The following is an 18,934-nucleotide window of genomic DNA, read 5'->3' as shown; positions in this document are numbered from 1 at the left end:
GGGGACAGAGAGCAGACCTGAGAGACCTGAGAGACCTGACTCTGGGGACAGAGAGCAGACCTGAGAGACCTGACTCAGGGGACAGAGAGCAGACCTGAGAGACCTGACTCTGGGGACAGAGAGCAGACCTGAGAGACCTGACTCTGGGGACAGAGAGCAGACCTGAGAGACCTGAGAGACCTGACTCTGGGGACAGAGAGCAGACCTGAGAGACCTGACTCAGGGGACAGAGAGCAGACCTGAGAGACCTGACTCTGGGGACAGAGAGCAGACCTGAGAGACCTGAGAGACCTGACTCTGGGGACAGAGAGCAGACCTGAAGACCTGAGAGACCTGACTCTGGGGACAGAGAGCAGACCTGAGAGACCTGACTCTGGGGACAGAGAGCAGACCTGAGAGACCTGACTCTGGGGACAGAGAGCAGACCTGAGAGACCTGAGAGACCTGACTCTGGGGACAGAGAGCAGACCTGAGAGACCTGAGAGACCTGAAAGACCTGACTCTGGGGACAGAGAGCAGACCTGAGAGACCTGACTCTGGGGACAGAGAGCAGACCTGAGAGACCTGACTCTGGGGACAGAGAGCAGACCTGAGAGACCTGACTCTGGGGACAGAGAGCAGACCTGAGAGACCTGAGAGACCTGACTCTGGGGACAGAGAGCAGACCTGAGAGACCTGACTCAGGGGACAGAGAGCAGACCTGAGAGACCTGACTCTGGGGACAGAGAGCAGACCTGAGAGACCTGGATGGTTCATCATGTAGCAGGAGAGCATCTCACTCACATGTTTCTTCGTCTGAGGCGGCGACTGCTGATCCATGGGGAGAAGCTGAGGCATCTGAGGAGAGCTCATCATCAGAGGGGGGGGGCTCTTACGCAGGACACCTGGCAGGAAACACTACATTTAGTTCAATGCAATAATAAAGTGCAGGGAAGTGACTAAGAAGTAGGGCTGCTGCATTATTTTGGTCAATATTGATATCACCATTTTTAAATACGATGATCAGGGTTCTTACACCTTTTACACGAACCCTGGATTATTCATTGACTTTGAAAACATCCATTTATTGATATTTTGGAGCACACTTCCACAACCTACTAAACATATATAAATGTGATAACTGATGTCACTCACAACCTGTAATGTTTAATTATATTGTACTCTTATTTTGGAAACAGGAAGTAGCTAAAAGGCCCCGGCTTTAAGTATTGACATTTATTTATTGTTGTTAATAATGTGTATTTATATTTCTTGGGCATTTAGATTGATTTATAACTTTTGAGGAATTTATAGTTGTTAGGTATTTATATTATTTAGGTATGTGTATTTATGTATTATATTTGTATAATAATGATTGGTTGCCCCCCCCCCCCCTCACCTGTGGAGAAGCTCTCAGTGTTTTTCCCCCTCGGCGACGGCACCTTCTGCTGCAGGGCGCCCCCCCCCTTCTGCTGCAGGGCGCCCCCCCCCTTCTGCTGCAGAGCGCCCCCCCCCTTCTGCTGCTGCGTGGGCGTGTGCACGTGAGGGGGTGGCTGCCGCATGTGCACGTGTCTCTGAGTGAGGGGGGGGGGCGGGGGGGCGAGGCTGTAGCGACTGCAGGAAGTTTTGCACCTGACTCAGAGGGGTGGGGGCTTCTGAGGGGGGGGGGCTCATCGTCGTCCTCCAGCAGCGCCTGGGGGGGCTGAGCTGAGAGAGTTCCCAGGATGCCGTGCGACGGGGGGGAGGGGGGGCGTGGTCGGGGGGGCGAGGGTAACGTGGGGAGGGATGAGGGGGTGGGCAGTGAGGAGGGGGGGGGGCTGGGGGGGTTTGGGGGGGAGCGGCGCCGCCCGGTGGCTCGGTCGGGACGGCTGCTGGGGGAGGGCGACGTGCAGCGCTGCAGAAACACAACAAACAATTACAATGATATCAGAGATCAGATGAGTCCTACACCCTGACATGAGTCAGCATTATGAGTCCTGAACCCTGACCTGAGTCAGCATTATGAGTCCTGAACCCTGACCTGAGTCAGCATTATGAGTCCTAAACCCTGACCTGAGTCAGCATTATGAGTCCTACACCCTGACATGAGTCAGCATTATGAGTCCTGAACCCTGACCTGAGTCAGCATTATGAGTCCTGAACCCTGACCTGAGTCAGCATTATGAGTCCTAAACCCTGACATGAGTCAGCATTATGAGTCCTGAACCCTGACATGAGTCAGCATTATGAGTCCTGAACCCTGACCTGAGTCAGCATTATGAGTCCTGAACCCTGACCTGAGTCAGCATTATGAGTCCTGAACCCTGACCTGAGTCAGCATTATGAGTCCTTCACCCTGACCTGAGTCAGCATTATGAGTCCTAAACCCTGACATGAGTCAGCATTATGAGTCCTGAACCCTGACCTGAGTCAGCATTATGAGTCCTAAACCCTGACATGAGTCAGCATTATGAGTCCTAAACCCTGACATGAGTCAGCATTATGAGTCCTGAACCCTGACATGAGTCAGCATTATGAGTCCTAAACCCTGACATGAGTCAGCATTATGAGTCCTAAACCCTGACATGAGTCAGCATTATGAGTCCTGAACCCTGACCTGAGTCAGCATTATGAGTCCTGAACCCTGACATGAGTCAGCATTATGAGTCCTAAACCCTGACATGAGTCAGCATTATGAGTCCTGAACCCTGACCTGAGTCAGCATTATGAGTCCTGAACCCTGACCTGAGTCAGCATTAGGAGTCCTGAACCCTGACCTGAGTCAGCATTATGAGTCCTGAACCCTGACCTGAGTCAGCATTATGAGTCCTGAACCCTGACCTGAGTCAGCATTATGAGTCCTAAACCCTGACATGAGTCAGCATTATGAGTCCTAAACCCTGACATGAGTCAGCATTATGAGTCCTGAACCCTGACATGAGTCAGCATTATGAGTCCTAAACCCTGACATGAGTCAGCATTATGAGTCCTGAACCCTGACCTGAGTCAGCATTATGAGTCCTAAACCCTGACCTGAGTCAGCATTATGAGTCCTGAACCCTGACCTGAGTCAGCATTATGAGTCCTGAACCCTGACATGAGTCAGCATTATAGACCCTGACCTGAGTCAGCATTATGAGTCCTGAACCCTGACCTGAGTCAGCATTATGAGTCCTAAACCCTGACCTGAGTCAGCATTATGAGTCCTGAACCCTGACCTGAGTCAGCATTATGAGTCCTGAACCCTGACATGAGTCAGCATTATGAGTCCTAAACCCTGACATGAGTCAGCATTATGAGTCCTGAACCCTGACATGAGTCAGCATTATGAGTCCTGAACCCTGACCTGAGTCAGCATTATGAGTCCTGAACCCTGACCTGAGTCAGCATTATGAGTCCTAAACCCTGACCTGAGTCAGCATTATGAGTCCTACACCCTGACATGAGTCAGCATTATGAGTCCTGAACCCTGACCTGAGTCAGCATTATGAGTCCTGAACCCTGACCTGAGTCAGCATTATGAGTCCTAACCCTGACATGAGTCAGCATTATGAGTCCTGAACCCTGACATGAGTCAGCATTATGAGTCCTGAACCCTGACCTGAGTCAGCATTATGAGTCCTGAACCCTGACCTGAGTCAGCATTATGAGTCCTGAACCCTGACCTGAGTCAGCATTATGAGTCCTTCACCCTGACCTGAGTCAGCATTATGAGTCCTAAACCCTGACATGAGTCAGCATTATGAGTCCTGAACCCTGACCTGAGTCAGCATTATGAGTCCTAAACCCTGACATGAGTCAGCATTATGAGTCCTAAACCCTGACATGAGTCAGCATTATGAGTCCTGAACCCTGACATGAGTCAGCATTATGAGTCCTAAACCCTGACATGAGTCAGCATTATGAGTCCTAAACCCTGACATGAGTCAGCATTATGAGTCCTGAACCCTGACCTGAGTCAGCATTATGAGTCCTGAACCCTGACATGAGTCAGCATTATGAGTCCTAAACCCTGACATGAGTCAGCATTATGAGTCCTGAACCCTGACCTGAGTCAGCATTATGAGTCCTGAACCCTGACCTGAGTCAGCACTATGAGTCCTGAACCCTGACCTGAGTCAGCATTATGAGTCCTGAACCCTGACCTGAGTCAGCATTATGAGTCCTGAACCCTGACCTGAGTCAGCATTATGAGTCCTAAACCCTGACATGAGTCAGCATTATGAGTCCTAAACCCTGACATGAGTCAGCATTATGAGTCCTGAACCCTGACATGAGTCAGCATTATGAGTCCTAAACCCTGACATGAGTCAGCATTATGAGTCCTGAACCCTGACCTGAGTCAGCATTATGAGTCCTAAACCCTGACCTGAGTCAGCATTATGAGTCCTGAACCCTGACCTGAGTCAGCATTATGAGTCCTGAACCCTGACATGAGTCAGCATTATGAGTCCTAAACCCTGACCTGAGTCAGCATTATGAGTCCTGAACCCTGACCTGAGTCAGCATTATGAGTCCTAAACCCTGACCTGAGTCAGCATTATGAGTCCTGAACCCTGACCTGAGTCAGCATTATGAGTCCTGAACCCTGACATGAGTCAGCATTATGAGTCCTAAACCCTGACATGAGTCAGCATTATGAGTCCTGAACCCTGACATGAGTCAGCATTATGAGTCCTAAACCCTGACATGAGTCAGCATTATGAGTCCTGAACCCTGACCTGAGTCAGCATTATGAGTCCTAAACCCTGACCTGAGTCAGCATTATGAGTCCTGAACCCTGACCTGAGTCAGCATTATGAGTCCTGAACCCTGACCTGAGTCAGCATTATGAGTCCTAAACCCTGACATGAGTCAGCATTATGAGTCCTAAACCCTGACATGAGTCAGCATTATGAGTCCTGAACCCTGACATGAGTCAGCATTATGAGTCCTAAACCCTGACATGAGTCAGCATTATGAGTCCTGAACCCTGACCTGAGTCAGCATTATGAGTCCTAAACCCTGACCTGAGTCAGCATTATGAGTCCTGAACCCTGACCTGAGTCAGCATTATGAGTCCTGAACCCTGACATGAGTCAGCATTATGAGTCCTAAAGCCTGACCTGAGTCAGCATTATGAGTCCTGAACCCTGACCTGAGTCAGCATTATGAGTCCTAAACCCTGACCTGAGTCAGCATTATGAGTCCTGAACCCTGACCTGAGTCAGCATTATGAGTCCTGAACCCTGACATGAGTCAGCATTATGAGTCCTAAACCCTGACATGAGTCAGCATTATGAGTCCTAAACCCTGACATGAGTCAGCATTATGAGTCCTAAACCCTGACATGAGTCAGCATTATGAGTCCTAAACCCTGACATGAGTCAGCATTATGAGTCCTAAACCCTGACATGAGTCAGCATTATGAGTCCTGAACCCTGACATGAGTCAGCATTATGAGTCCTGAACCCTGACATGAGTCAGCATTATGAGTCCTGAACCCTGACATGAGTCAGCATTATGAGTCCTGAACCCTGACATGAGTCAGCATTATGAGTCCTGAACCCTGACATGAGTCAGCATTATGAGTCCTGAACCCTGACATGAGTCAGCATTATGAGTCCTGAACCCTGACATGAGTCAGCATTATGAGTCCTGAACCCTGACATGAGTCAGCATTATGAGTCCTGAACCCTGACATGAGTCAGCATTATGAGTCCTAAACCCTGACCTGAGTCAGCATTATGAGTCCTAAACCCTGACATGAGTCAGCATTATGAGTCCTAAACCCTGACATGAGTCAGCATTATGAGTCCTGAACCCTGACATGAGTCAGCATTATGAGTCCTAAACCCTGACCTGAGTCAGCATTATGAGTCCTAAACCCTGACATGAGTCAGCATTATGAGTCCTGAACCCTGACATGAGTCAGCATTATGAGTCCTGAACCCTGACATGAGTCAGCATTATGAGTCCTGAACCCTGACATGAGTCAGCATTATGAGTCCTAAACCCTGACATGAGTCAGCATTATGAGTCCTAAACCCTGACATGAGTCAGCATTATGAGTCCTAAACCCTGACATGAGTCAGCACTATGAGTCCTGAACCCTGACATGAGTCAGCATTATGAGTCCTGAACCCTGATGAGTCAGCATTATGAGTCCTAAACCCTGACATGAGTCAGCATTATGAGTCCTAAACCCTGATATGAGGCAGCATTATGAGTCCTGAACCCTGACATGAGTCAGCATTATGAGTCCTAAACCCTGACATGAGTCAGCATTATGAGTCCTAAACCCTGACATGAGTCAGCACTATGAGTCCTAAACCCTGACATGAGTCAGCATTATGAGTCCTAAACCCTGACATGAGTCAGCATTATGAGTCCTAAACCCTGACATGAGTCAGCATTATGAGTCCTTAACCCTGACATGAGTCAGCATTATGAGTCCTAAACCCTGATATGAGGCAGCATTATGAGACCTAAACCCTGACATGAGTCAGCATTATGAGTCCTAAACCCTAACTCAGGTCAGGACTGATTGGTGCAGTGTGTGAGTACCTGGGGAGGGTACGATGGGATGTTGGTTCAGGAACAGGTGCGTCTCTGCAGGTGTGTTGGGGAGGCCTGCGGGGGGGGGCAGCAGCAGCAGTGATGGTGGGGCGGGGCTCAGAGTTGTGCTGAGTCAGGTGAGGGTTCATGAACTGAGCCATAGGATCGAATCCTGCACCAATCAGCTGCGAGGCGTCCAGAGACGGGACCACCGGGGGGGGGGGGGCTGGACCACCTGAGGCTGGGGGGCGGCGGTGCTGAGGTGCAGGGGGGGGTGCAGCCTCTTAGGGTCTCTGTTAGTGGAGAGCTTCCTCTTGGGAACCAGCCCTGAAACACACAGCACTTTGATACACAGAGGAAACACCAGGAGCTGTCATCACATGCAGCTCAAAGTGCTTTACACAGAGGAAACACCAGGAGCTGTCATCACATGCAGCTCAAAGTGCTTTACACAGAGGAAACACCAGGAGCTGTCATCACATGCAGCTCAAAGTGCTTTACACAGAGGAAACACCAGGAGCTGTCATCACATGCAGCTCAAAGTGCTTTACACAGAGGAAACACCAGGAGCTGTCATCACATGCAGCTCAAAGTGCTTTACACAGAGGAAACACCAGGAGCTGTCATCACATGCAGCTCAAAGTGCTTTACACAGAGGAAACACCAGGAGCTGTCATCACATGCAGCTCAAAGTGCTTTACACAGAGGAAACACCAGGAGCTGTCATCACATGCAGCTCAAAGTGCTTTACACAGAGGAAACACCAGGAGCTGTCATCACATGCAGCTCAAAGTGCTTTACACAGAGGAAACACCAGGAGCTGTCATCACATGCAGCTCAAAGTGCTTTACACAGAGGAAACACCAGGAGCTATCATCACATGCAGCTCAAAGTGCTTTACACAGAAGGTGAAAATAAACAACAAGAAATTCTAATTCAGATCAGATGTTAAGAACTTTATAGATTCATGCAGCGAAATATAACGTGTTAAGAGACAGCTATTACATGTGTTGACACGGCACACAGGTGTTATTGGTCACTTCCTGCTGTCATCTCATAGGTGCATTCAGTCTGTATTTCTTTATGGTGTTATATAGTATTGTATGTGTGATTTACCAGAGTCAGAGTCTTCACTGTCGGAGGAGTCGCTGCTGCCTGAAGACGAGGATCCCGCCTTCATCGTCGTCACGTTATCCAGAGGCTTCTCTGCTGGAACAAAACACACATTCAAATCAACCCTAAATTACTCCCAAAAATACTGAAATCTGAGAGATTTTTCTTGCAAAATTCACAAAAAATGTTTAAAGGTCACCTATCAGGCTATCTGTAGGCAATAGCATAGGTCTCAGATATATACAAATATATAAAAAACATGTCTGAAGTGTTTTGCTCCAAACACCAAACAGATCACCCATTCTAGCCATGCCTCATATCCCTCTATTTCACTTCCTGTTTCTAAAGTACTGATTTGGGGTATAAAGCTTTAAAAAGGAGGGGGCTGAGCTCATGCGGGACCCGGCAGCTACTGTCTAAACTAAATGCTGCCGTGATGAAACGCCATATCATGGATTATCAAGGATTCTCTCTGAAACAGTATGGAGCTCAAAGGCTTTCTCTCTTGCCGGTTATACCACAAGGTGAGTTCCTTTTTATTTCCTGCTTCTTCACACACATGCTCTCCAGTACAGGTTAGCTCTGAGTGTTAGCCATGCTAATGTAAACACCGACCATATTACGTCCAAAACAGTCGAGCATGGTTTCTGATAGCAACGTTTCTGATAGGGCCGTGGGTCCACATTTCAGATATTACGTCATATCGGACGCTAATCTGGATCAGCTCCGTTGTTCCCCGTTTTTAGAGATTTGGGTACGGAGGAAAAGAGAGAGGGTTTTATTTTCTGACGCTGCGTGAGTTCCCTGACACACCGGGGACACACCGGGGACACACCGGGGACACACCGGGGACACACCGGGACACACCGGGGACACACCGGGGACACACCGGGGACACATGGTGATGTAGAGAAGACATCAACAAGTGACTTGCATGATAGGTCCCCTTTAAACTGTAAAAACCTTTGAGTTTTAACTTTAACCTATATTTTTATTCTCTGAGAGTTTCTGTAATGTTCTCATACATTTGGATAATTTCATCTCATTTGCACTTTTATTAAATCTGAATATTTGAATTCTGACTTTTTCACAAAATCTCAAAATTCTGACTTTTTCTCAAAATCTCAAAATTCTCATTTTTTTCACAAAATGATGTCTTTTTCTGAAAACTTAAAAATGTTAATAATCACTGGTCCCCGGCTTGAGCTTCAATCTCAGGATCCATGTATTTGTGATCCTCTCCAGAATGGAAGTAGTCATCACATACAGAGCATCAACTAGTTCCTGAACAGTGTCCTTCACATGCTGATATCCAAGAGGGAGTTACACAGTCACAAGATGGAGGAATACAGGTTCTTGTCGGTAATCATAAATCCTGTCATGTACAAAATGCTGAGTTTTTTCTCAAAATCCTGACTTTTTTTCTCAAAATCTCGAAAATCCTGACTTTTTTCTCAAAATCTTAAAATTATGTCTTTTTCTCAAAATCCTGACTTTTTTCTCAAAATCTCAAAATGATGGCTTTTTCTCAAAATCTCGAAAATCCTGACTTTTTCTCAAAATCCTGACTTTTTTCTCAAAATTCTGTCTTTTTTTCTCAAAATCTCGAAAATCCTGACTTTTTTCTCAAAATCTCGAAATCCTGACTTTTTTCTCAAAATTATGGCTTTTTCTCAAAATTATGACTTTTTCTCAAAATTATGACTTTTTCTGAATACTTAAAAATATGAATAATCACTGGTCACCAGCTTGAGCTTCAACCTCAGGATCCATGTATCTGTGATCCTCTCCAGAATGGAAGTAGTCATCACATACAGAGCATCAACTAGTTCCTGAGCAGTGTCCTTCACATGCTGATATCCAAGAGAGGGAGTTACACAGTCACAAGATGGAGGAATAGTTCTTGTAGGTAATCACACATCCTGTCATGTACACTACAGTTGGGATACCTTTGTTATCATGTTACTCATGTTGGAAGAGGACATTCAGTATTTTCCCAACAATGAGTCATCCTACCTGACGTCTTCTTCTTCTTCTTCAGGCAGGTGCACACGTACTTCTCCAGCTCCCGCAGCGTGGACGGCTTCAGCGTTTCGAAGTCGATCTCGATCTCGTCGGGGTTGGAGTTCTTCAGCGACGGCTCTCGGGTCTGGATGATGTGAACGACTCGGCCCAGCTTGTCTCCGGGCAGCTTGTTGATGTCCAGACTCAGCTGCCGCTTCTCCTCGTACGACATCGGCTTCCCCCGCTCCGACGAGACGGCCCCGAACACATCTGGGGAGGAAACATGGCCGGGGTATTATAAATACTGAATAAAACCCCAAGCGGTTAGATTCCACAACAGCAGGTCTGAAAAAACACTTTCAAAAGGGTCGATTTTAAATGTACCCCTTTAATATCTGTTATTATCTCGCATCCTTACTGGCATCCTTACTGGCATCCTTACTGGCATCCTTACTGGCATCCTTACTAGCATCCTTACTAGCATCCTTACTGGCATCCTTACTGGCATCCTTACTAGCATCCTTACTGGCATCCTATATTTTAAATATTTTTTTAATGTAATTATAGTTTTCTTCAAATAGTTTTCTATCTGTGTTTTCTTGTTTGTTTTGCTTTTCTGTACGCACCATGACATCAAGTCAAATTCCTCGTACATGTAAACCCACCTGGTGATACACCTGATTCTGATCTCCAGGTGAATAGAGGGATATTTGGACTCACCCAGTTCATCCTCTGCTTCCAGAGCGGCCGAGGGGACGAGCGGCGTCGGGCCGGGCTGAGGAGCCACGAGCGGGCGACTGTGTTTAACTACTTCCTTCTTCCTGCAGGGCAAAGGATTACATACGCTCCAGTTATTAGAACATCTGAGAGACACAGGAAACAGCTAAAGAGACTAAAGAGGTTCCAAGGGTGTTTCTCAATGTCGAGGAAGGCTGCTCCCAGAGTTCCCGTTAGAATATTTTTTCGCCGGTCAAAATGTCCGTTAAAGTTGAAATCTTCCGGACAAAAGTAGAAAAGTGCCGGTCAAAAGTCTTCTATGTTATTTATTGAGCTTTAAAACAAATTGATATGATTCGATATTAAACAAACTAAATATAGATTAACTACATTATTCAAAAGTGTTCAGTAACTTATAACACGGGAATAATAAACGGAGCGCTCTCCCCCTCTCCTGACAGCCCGTCAGTATCATGCAGCTCGCGGATCAGTAATGAGTGACCCGACAGTAAAACTAAACGTATCTATAACTAGTTTAGGTAGTTTGAGAGGTCATTAAAATAGCTACGTGATGTTCTAACCTGAAGTGTGTGTGTTGCTCCGCTCACCGCTGCAGGTGATCATGCAGAGCTGCGTGTCGACTTGTCAGCAGCAGCTGATCTCTCTCTCTCCCGTCAGATTAGACTCGCGTTTATCTCCATATCGATCAGATCTAGCTAATGATATGACTACCTGCTTATCAAAAGACACCTAAACAATAAGCGTCGCTATGCAACGGGGTGAGGCCGCAAAGTATAGCGCAGCATTATGCATTTGTTTACATGCCCACCGGAACCCCGAGGCATTACCAACAGATCAACGCACAATCAACCCATACAGGACACTCTTTCTCCACGTGTTAGACATTAGAATGACTCTTCTTGTCTGTCACGTACTCTTCTTGTCTGTCACGTACTCTTCTTGTCTGTCACATAAGTGGAGCAACTGATGCGGTATTGCGCTAAGGGGAAATCATTTTGACCGGAGAGATTTAGATTTGCCGGTCTTCAGCATATTTTACCGGTCATAGTCCGGTGATTACCGGCTAACGGGAACTCTGGCTGCTCCAGAGCCACTATTTCAAGGATGCTACTTCATCGAGTCCCGCTGAAGGACTGTTCCAATGTCCAGGATTCTTGGAGTTCTACCGAGGCCGGTGTCCTTCGTAGCGAGAAATTTCGAGGCTGCACATGTGTATCCTCCGCGGTCTTAAAATCCCCACAATGCTTTGCGCACGGACCAATTTCCAAAATCTTTGGCGGAAATCGCGCTCCATTTAAGGCGGGGCCTCGCATATGACGCACACCTGTTAGCCTGTTAGCCTGTTAGCCTGTTCCACAATTCGTCGTTTTCCGAGGCTAGGAAGGATTCTTGCCTCGCTTCTGAAGGACCTGACTCGGAAGACATGTGCTACCAAGCAAGCGTCCTCGACATTGAGAAAAACCCTAAGAGTCCTAAACCTAAACCGGTCAAATTACCGGCCATCTCTCTCTTCCCAGTCTGGATGCTCTTTAATGATTTTATTCTTTCAAATGGAAATGTGTGACTTTAATAATTTCTTTCAGATTCATTACGTTTCTTTATCGAGCAAACTGCAATCTTTCCTTATAAAGTTGTATTTCTTGTCCTTTAATCTGAGAGAATATGTTGTGTGTCTCTTGAATGTGTTCTTTTCTTCTGTTATTACCAGACAATGTTATATATCTTTATTTTATTTATGGCGTTATAAACTTGAAGTTATTTCAAATATAAATGTACTTTAGTGACTCCCCCATGTTCGAGTCTTTCCTCCTGAAGGACCCACTCCTCAGTTCATCTCCTTTGCTCTCAGAGAGAATATGGAAGTTATTTCTCAACACTGACTTTTCTCCGACCCCTCCCTCTGACTTTTCTCCGACCCCTCCCTCTGACTTTTCTCCGACCCCTCACTCTGACTTTTCTCCGACCCCTCACTCTGACTTTTCTCCGACCCCTCACTCTGACTTTTCTCCGACCCCTCACTCTGACTTTTCTCCGACCCCTCACTCTGACTTTTCTCCGACCCCTCCCTCTGACTTTTCTCCGACCCCTCACTCTGACTTTTCTCCGACCCCTCCCTCTGACTTTTCTCCGACCCCTCCCTCTGACTTTTCTCCGACCCCTCACTCTGACTTTTCTCCGACCCCTCCCTCTGACTTTTCTCCGACCCCTCACTCTGACTTTTCTCCGACCCCTCACTCTGACTTTTCTCCGACCCCTCACTCTGACTTTTCTCCGACCCTCCTGACTTTTCTCCGACCCCCTCACGCTGACTTTTCTCCGACCCCTCACTCCTGACTTTTCTCTCCGACCCCGTCCACTCTGACTTTTCTCCGACCCCCTCCCTCTGACTTTTCTCCGACCCCTCACTCTGACTTTTCTCCGACCCCTCCCTCTGACTTTTCTCCGACCCCTCCCTCTGACTTTTCTCCGACCCCTCACTCTGACTTTTCTCCGACCCCTCCCTCTGACTTTTCTCCGACCCCTCCCACCTACCCGGGTTTTTTGCGCTCCTTCTTCAGGACCACGGGCTCTTTGCTGCTCTTGTTTTTCTTGGAGGTCTGAAGCGTCATGGAGGGGGGGGGCTCCAGCGGCTCCTCCATCTTCTTCTTGTGCTTCTTCTCCTTCTCCTTCTCTTTCTCTTTCTCCTTCTCCTTCTCCTTCTTCTTCTCTTTCTCCTTCTCTTTCTTCTTGGGTTTGGGGGGGGGCTGCGAGAGGGCGGCCAGCTGCTCGTGGACCGCCTTCAGCTGCAAACACACAGAAAGATATTCAGAACAACCTCCCACTCTACCAGGAACATCTCAGAATTTAGTTTTTCTGAAATAACTATTTTAATTCCAGAATTCTGAGATTATTGTCAGAAAAAAACAATCCTTTTTGGTCGGATCTCTGAAGAACAAATAAAACGTGGCCCCAATCCTCTTCAGTAGCGATACATGAGAGTAACACCTACGTCACTTCCGGGCGAACAGTAGGCCCCGCCCACTTTTATATATGGTTAAATAAAAATCAGTATGCGAGGCCGTCATTTCTCCAGCTGTTACTCTCATGAGCGAGGCGGAAAGTAATAGTTTGATCACGCCAACAAGCTGCTGGGTCGTTTATTGCTCCTCAAACATTAAAACAAATCCAGAGTTACGTGTTTCTGAACTTCCTCTAAGGACAAAGAAGAGCTCTGTGGCTTCAGGCTCCATCGCCGTTCAAATGACAGCGTTGTTTCCCCCAAAAGTGGGCGGGGCCGTAAAGTGACGTAGATGTTACTCTCATCTATGGACATCCATCGCCTACTGCAGGGGTGTCAAACTCAATTTCATCGCGGGCCACATCAGCATTATGGCTGCACTCAAAGGGCCGGTTGTAACTTTAAGACTATATAAAAATACATATATAAATATTTAACATAAATAAAATAATGTATGATATTACATGATTGCCTCTGCATTGGATTATTATCAGATAGGGTAATAACTTCATAATTAACAACGTCTGAAAGCAGAAGTCTAGGGCAAATAATTGCAAGTCTCTTCAGTGAGAATGTCACAATAACATTAAAAAAAGAAAAAGTCAAATTCTGAGAAAAAAGTAAAGTTTGAGATGCATTGTGGGACATGTAGTTTATGGGCAACGTGCTTCTGTAAAGCGGCATGTAACCGTATAATAAACATATTATATTCTTTCAGAGCTCTTGTGGGCCACATGAAATGAAGTCTCGGGCCGGATTTGGCCCCCGGGCCTTGAGTTTGACACCCCTGGCCTACTGCTATGTTTAACCATACATCGAGCCCGATCGTCGATTTCCAAATGGCTTAATGTAATTGTTTAATTGGCTTTTTGAAGATCAACAAATCAGCGGTTTTCAAACATTTCTGATCGGATTGGCAAAAACTTCAGAGTTTGTTTTGTTTTCCCCCAAAAGTGGGCGGAGCCGTAACTTTTGCCCGGAAGTGACGCATGTGTTACTCTCATGTATTGCATCGTTAAAAATAAACAAACATTTGATAAGACCCGAATAATTCAGTGCACATTTTAGGCAATTCTCCTCTATAAAGATATCAACCCGTAATCGTGTTAAACTCTCTCTAGTCTCTTATATTTAATACATGCATTTGGGTTTTAGTTGTATAGTCTGTTGGTAGCTGTTTGTTTGGTGTTCTCACAGTCTGGTTTTTATCATTTAAATGTGTTTGTATGAATTGTATGATCAAAATAAATGAGCCAAGTTTCACCTCTGAATGAATTTTATACAATTTAGTAGGAAAATCTGCAAGGAATCCTTAATTTCATGCAGGTAATATGGCAAACTGCAATGTTTCCTTATACATTAGTATTTCTTCTCCTTGTAATGTTCAATCTGAGAAAATATCTTGACACTAAAGACACATTAATGTCAAAGAATAATACGTCTTTTTAATCTCAAGGCGAGACACTACAGGTGAATAGGGTCATTTTTGTAACTTAAAGATATCAGCATGACATTTCTCCAGTTAATTACTTACATTAAGACAATTGTTTTTTGTATTACACGTTTTCTGAAATAGCATGTTTAAATATGCAAATGAGCCATAATGTCACTAAATATGCACATATTTTAATACATTTCAGGAACACAAATCTGAACATTGGATAAAATCAGGTTCAAAATTCTTATTTCCTTTTGTAGTCATATTAGAATCTAAAGTTTCTACAGAAGGGATCCCTTTTTATCACTCCATAAATCAGAAATACTGCCATAAAATATCAATTTTCGCCATGTTTTTAGGTATAAAATGTTATATAATTCAGGCTATGAATGATATATGAACAAACTTTTCTGTAAAAAACCTTCAGCATATTGATAGGAATAAAACTGGAAGGTTTGGTGCATGTAAGTGCTACTGAAGTGGACTTTTCAGTAGCACTTCCGATGTTTTTGCCTGCCGTGTCTCGCCTTAAATGTGTTTTTTTCTTTCTGTTATTCCCGGAGAATGTTCTATTTTATTTTATGGCTTAATAAACTTTTAATTTATTTGTAATATAAATGTACTTTAGTTCATCTCTCATAATCTTGAGAGTTCTTCCTCCTAAAGGAAACACATTTAGGTCCTAATTTTCCTATTTCTATCCTATTTGATTAGTAATCTCCCCACTCTGACCTGTTCCTGTAACTCGACCAATCGGTGCTCCCGCTCGTGGTTCGAGTCTCCGCCCGACGACTCGGACTCGGAGGAGCTGGAGCTGGAGTCCTCGGAGACGGCGGGAGGGGCCGGGGCTTGTCGTATGCAGGGGGCGGGGTGCAGAGCAGAGGAGGGGGCGGGGTGCAGAACGGAGGAGGGGGCGGGGGTCGGGGTCCGGTCCTCGGGCTCGTCCGGCATCTTAGCGAAACGCATCTCAAACACGTCCTGAGGGAGGAGAGACAGTGAGCAGACTGAGTGACTTCAACGGGTACATTTTCTACTTTTTGTAATGCTATTTTATTTCTATTGAGATATTTACATTTTGGAATGTTTATTTCTTGTCTTTTAATTTGTATCGTACAATGGCTTGTCTCTTTAAGCTGCAACACACACTGTTCCCAACATGGGATCTATAAAGGACTTCTGATCTCATCTTCCTGCAAGAAACCAGACTCTGATCTGATTATGAAACAGCACGTATATGGACTTCCTGCAGGGCAACGCACTCTGTGTTCACCTTTAACCATGAATGTGAACTTTTTGTGTTTAGTTTTTTTAAGATCTGACCAAAAGTCAGAAAACTGACTTTAATCTGAGATTTTAATAATAAAAAAATAAAATGTTTCCTTTCTTTTCTGAAAAAATGATCTCAGAATTTAGTTTTTCAGAAAAAGAGAAAAAAGATAATTCAGAATATAAAATAAGACGTGAATTCAGACGTCTGACGTTAGTCTCAGAACGACATGCGCTTTTACAATAAACACTTTTGGTCAGATCTCATTCTGAATTCAGATTTCAAACTCAGAATTCTTTAAACTTAGAACATGTTTCACTTTAGGTCAGATCTAAATCCCATGTGGCCCCGATCCCCTCCCGTACAGATTTCACAATGCGTTTTGCACACCACCCGCTCCTCACCTGTAGTTTTCGGGCCATGTTGACCACGTCGTGGTCGGGGGGGTTGTACTTGTAGCAGTTGGAGAACATCACCCGGACGTCAGCAGCGAACTCCGGAGCGTCTCGGTACTGCCGGCCGTCAAGCTTTTTCTGACACACACACACACACACACACACACACACACACACACACACACACACACCACACACACACACACACACATCACCACACACACACCCACACACACACACACACCACACACACACACACAACACACACAACACCCACACAACACACACACACACACAACACACACACACACACACACACACACACCACACACACACACACAACACACACACACACACACACACACACACACACACACACACACACACACACACACACACACACACACACACACACACACGGGTGTGAGTACACAGTGTGTAGTACTCTGTAGTACTGACCTTCACAGTGCTCAGGTCCATGGGGTGTGAGTACTTGTACACAGTGTGTAGTACTCTGTAGTACTGACCTTCACAGTGCTCAGGTCCATGGGGTGTGAGTAATTGTAACAGTGTGTAGTACTCTGTAGTACTGACCTTCACAGTGCTCAGGTCCATGGGGTGTGAGTACTTGTACACAGTGTGTAGTACTCTGTAGTACTGACCTTCACAGTGCTCAGGTCCATGGGGTGTGAGTACTTGTACACAGTGTGTAGTACTCTGTAGTACTGACCTTCACAGTGCTCAGGTCCATGGGGTGTGAGTACTTGTACACAGTGTGTAGTACTCTGTAGTACTGACCTTCACAGTGCTCAGGTCCATGGGGTGTGAGTACTTGTACACAGTGTGTAGTACTCTGTAGTACTGACCTTCACAGTGCTCAGGTCCATGGGGTGTGAGTACTTGTACACAGTGTGTAGTACTCTGTAGTACTGACCTTCACAGTGCTCAGGTCCATGGGGTGTGAGTACTTGTACACAGTGTGTAGTACTCTGTAGTACTGACCTTCACAGTGCTCAGGTCCATGGGGTGTGAGTACTTGTACACAGTGTGTAGTACTCTGTAGTACTGACCTTCACAGTGCTCAGGTCCATGGGGTGTGAGTACTTGTACACAGTGTGTAGTACTCTGTAGTACTGACCTTCACAGTGCTCAGGTCCATGGGGTGTGAGTACTTGTACACAGTGTGTAGTACTCTGTAGTACTGACCTTCACAGTGCTCAGGTCCCATGGGGTGTGAGTACTTGTACACAGTGTGTAGTACTCTGTAGTACTGACCTTCACAGTGCTCAGGTCCATGGGGTGTGAGTACTTGTACACAGTGTGTAGTACTCTGTAGTACTGACCTTCACAGTGCTCAGGTCCATGGGGTGTGAGTACTTGTACACAGTGTGTAGTACTCTGTAGTACTGACCTTCACAGTGCTCAGGTCCATGGGGTGTGAGTACTTGTACACAGTGTGTAGTACTCTGTAGTACTGACCTTCACAGTGCTCAGGTCCATGGGGTGCTTGATGATGTCGTGGTAGTCGTGCAGCCCCAGCGCTCGGGCGTCCACCGGCTTGTAGAAGGGCCATGCGTATCCGATGTGTTTCTTAGACATCAGTTCTTTGAGGACTCTGTTACAGGACCTCATCTGCTCCTGCCTGCTCAGAGACCCGCCCCCCGCCCCCAGCAGCGCCCCCCCGCCCGGGTGCAGCTGGGAGTCCGGCTGAGACGCCTCCTTCCTGGGCGTCTTGGCCGGGCGGATGCTGTCGCGCCGCGGCCGGGCGTCGGCGGGCGAGGACTCGCTGAGCTGGTCGTTGGCGGGAGTCGTGGTGTCGGCTTTCCTCTTCTGACTCTTCCTCTGCTGCCGGACGGAGGGGGAGTTTAGGGGAGGGGTTAGTGGGGAGGCAGCTTTAAAGAGTCACACTCATCTTAGAGACAAAGATGTTCATTCAAAAGAAAGTCATTGAGAATTTACTTGAAAAAAAAAAGTGACCTAGATCTGATTTTAAAAAGTGACCTAGATCTGATTTTAAAAAGTGACTTAGATCTAACTTTCAAAATAAAAGCGACTAAAACTGGAATGTAAAATAACCATTTGCCCTATTCTCATATACTATTTTAATGTACACTAACATTTCAAAATAAAAGCATGTATCATCCTTAATAAAAACAGTTTATATGTTACAGCTGCTTTCCTCTCCTTACTTCAAAATAAAAGTGACCTTGAATCGATTTCAAAATAAAAGTGACCAAGAACTACTTACAAAATAAAAGAGACTAAAACCGGAATTTAAAATACACATTTGCTCTATTCTCATATACTATTTTAATGTATACTAATACTTCAAAATAAAAGTGACCAATATCTAATTTCAAAATAAAAGTGACCTTGTAGCGACTAAAACTGGAATTTAAAATATTCTCCATAAAATGTGTAAACTATTTTAATGTATACTAACATTTCAAAATAAAAGCATGTATCATCCTTAACAGATACAGTTT

The 18,934-nt window shown here is 45.8% G+C and overlaps 1 pseudogene; it reads right to left on the bottom strand.

Annotated features, from left to right (window-relative positions):
• The window catches only part of LOC117484599, a 55,742-nt pseudogene that overhangs the window by 11,571 nt on the left and 25,237 nt on the right, over positions 1-18,934 (bottom strand).

The sequence above is a fragment of the Trematomus bernacchii genome, unplaced genomic scaffold, assembly GCF_902827165.1.
Source record: "Trematomus bernacchii unplaced genomic scaffold, fTreBer1.1, whole genome shotgun sequence".
Lineage (NCBI taxonomy): Eukaryota > Metazoa > Chordata > Actinopteri > Perciformes > Nototheniidae > Trematomus > Trematomus bernacchii.
Note: the sequence above shows the minus strand (reverse complement) of the source record. Positions and strands in the feature narration are given on the sequence as shown.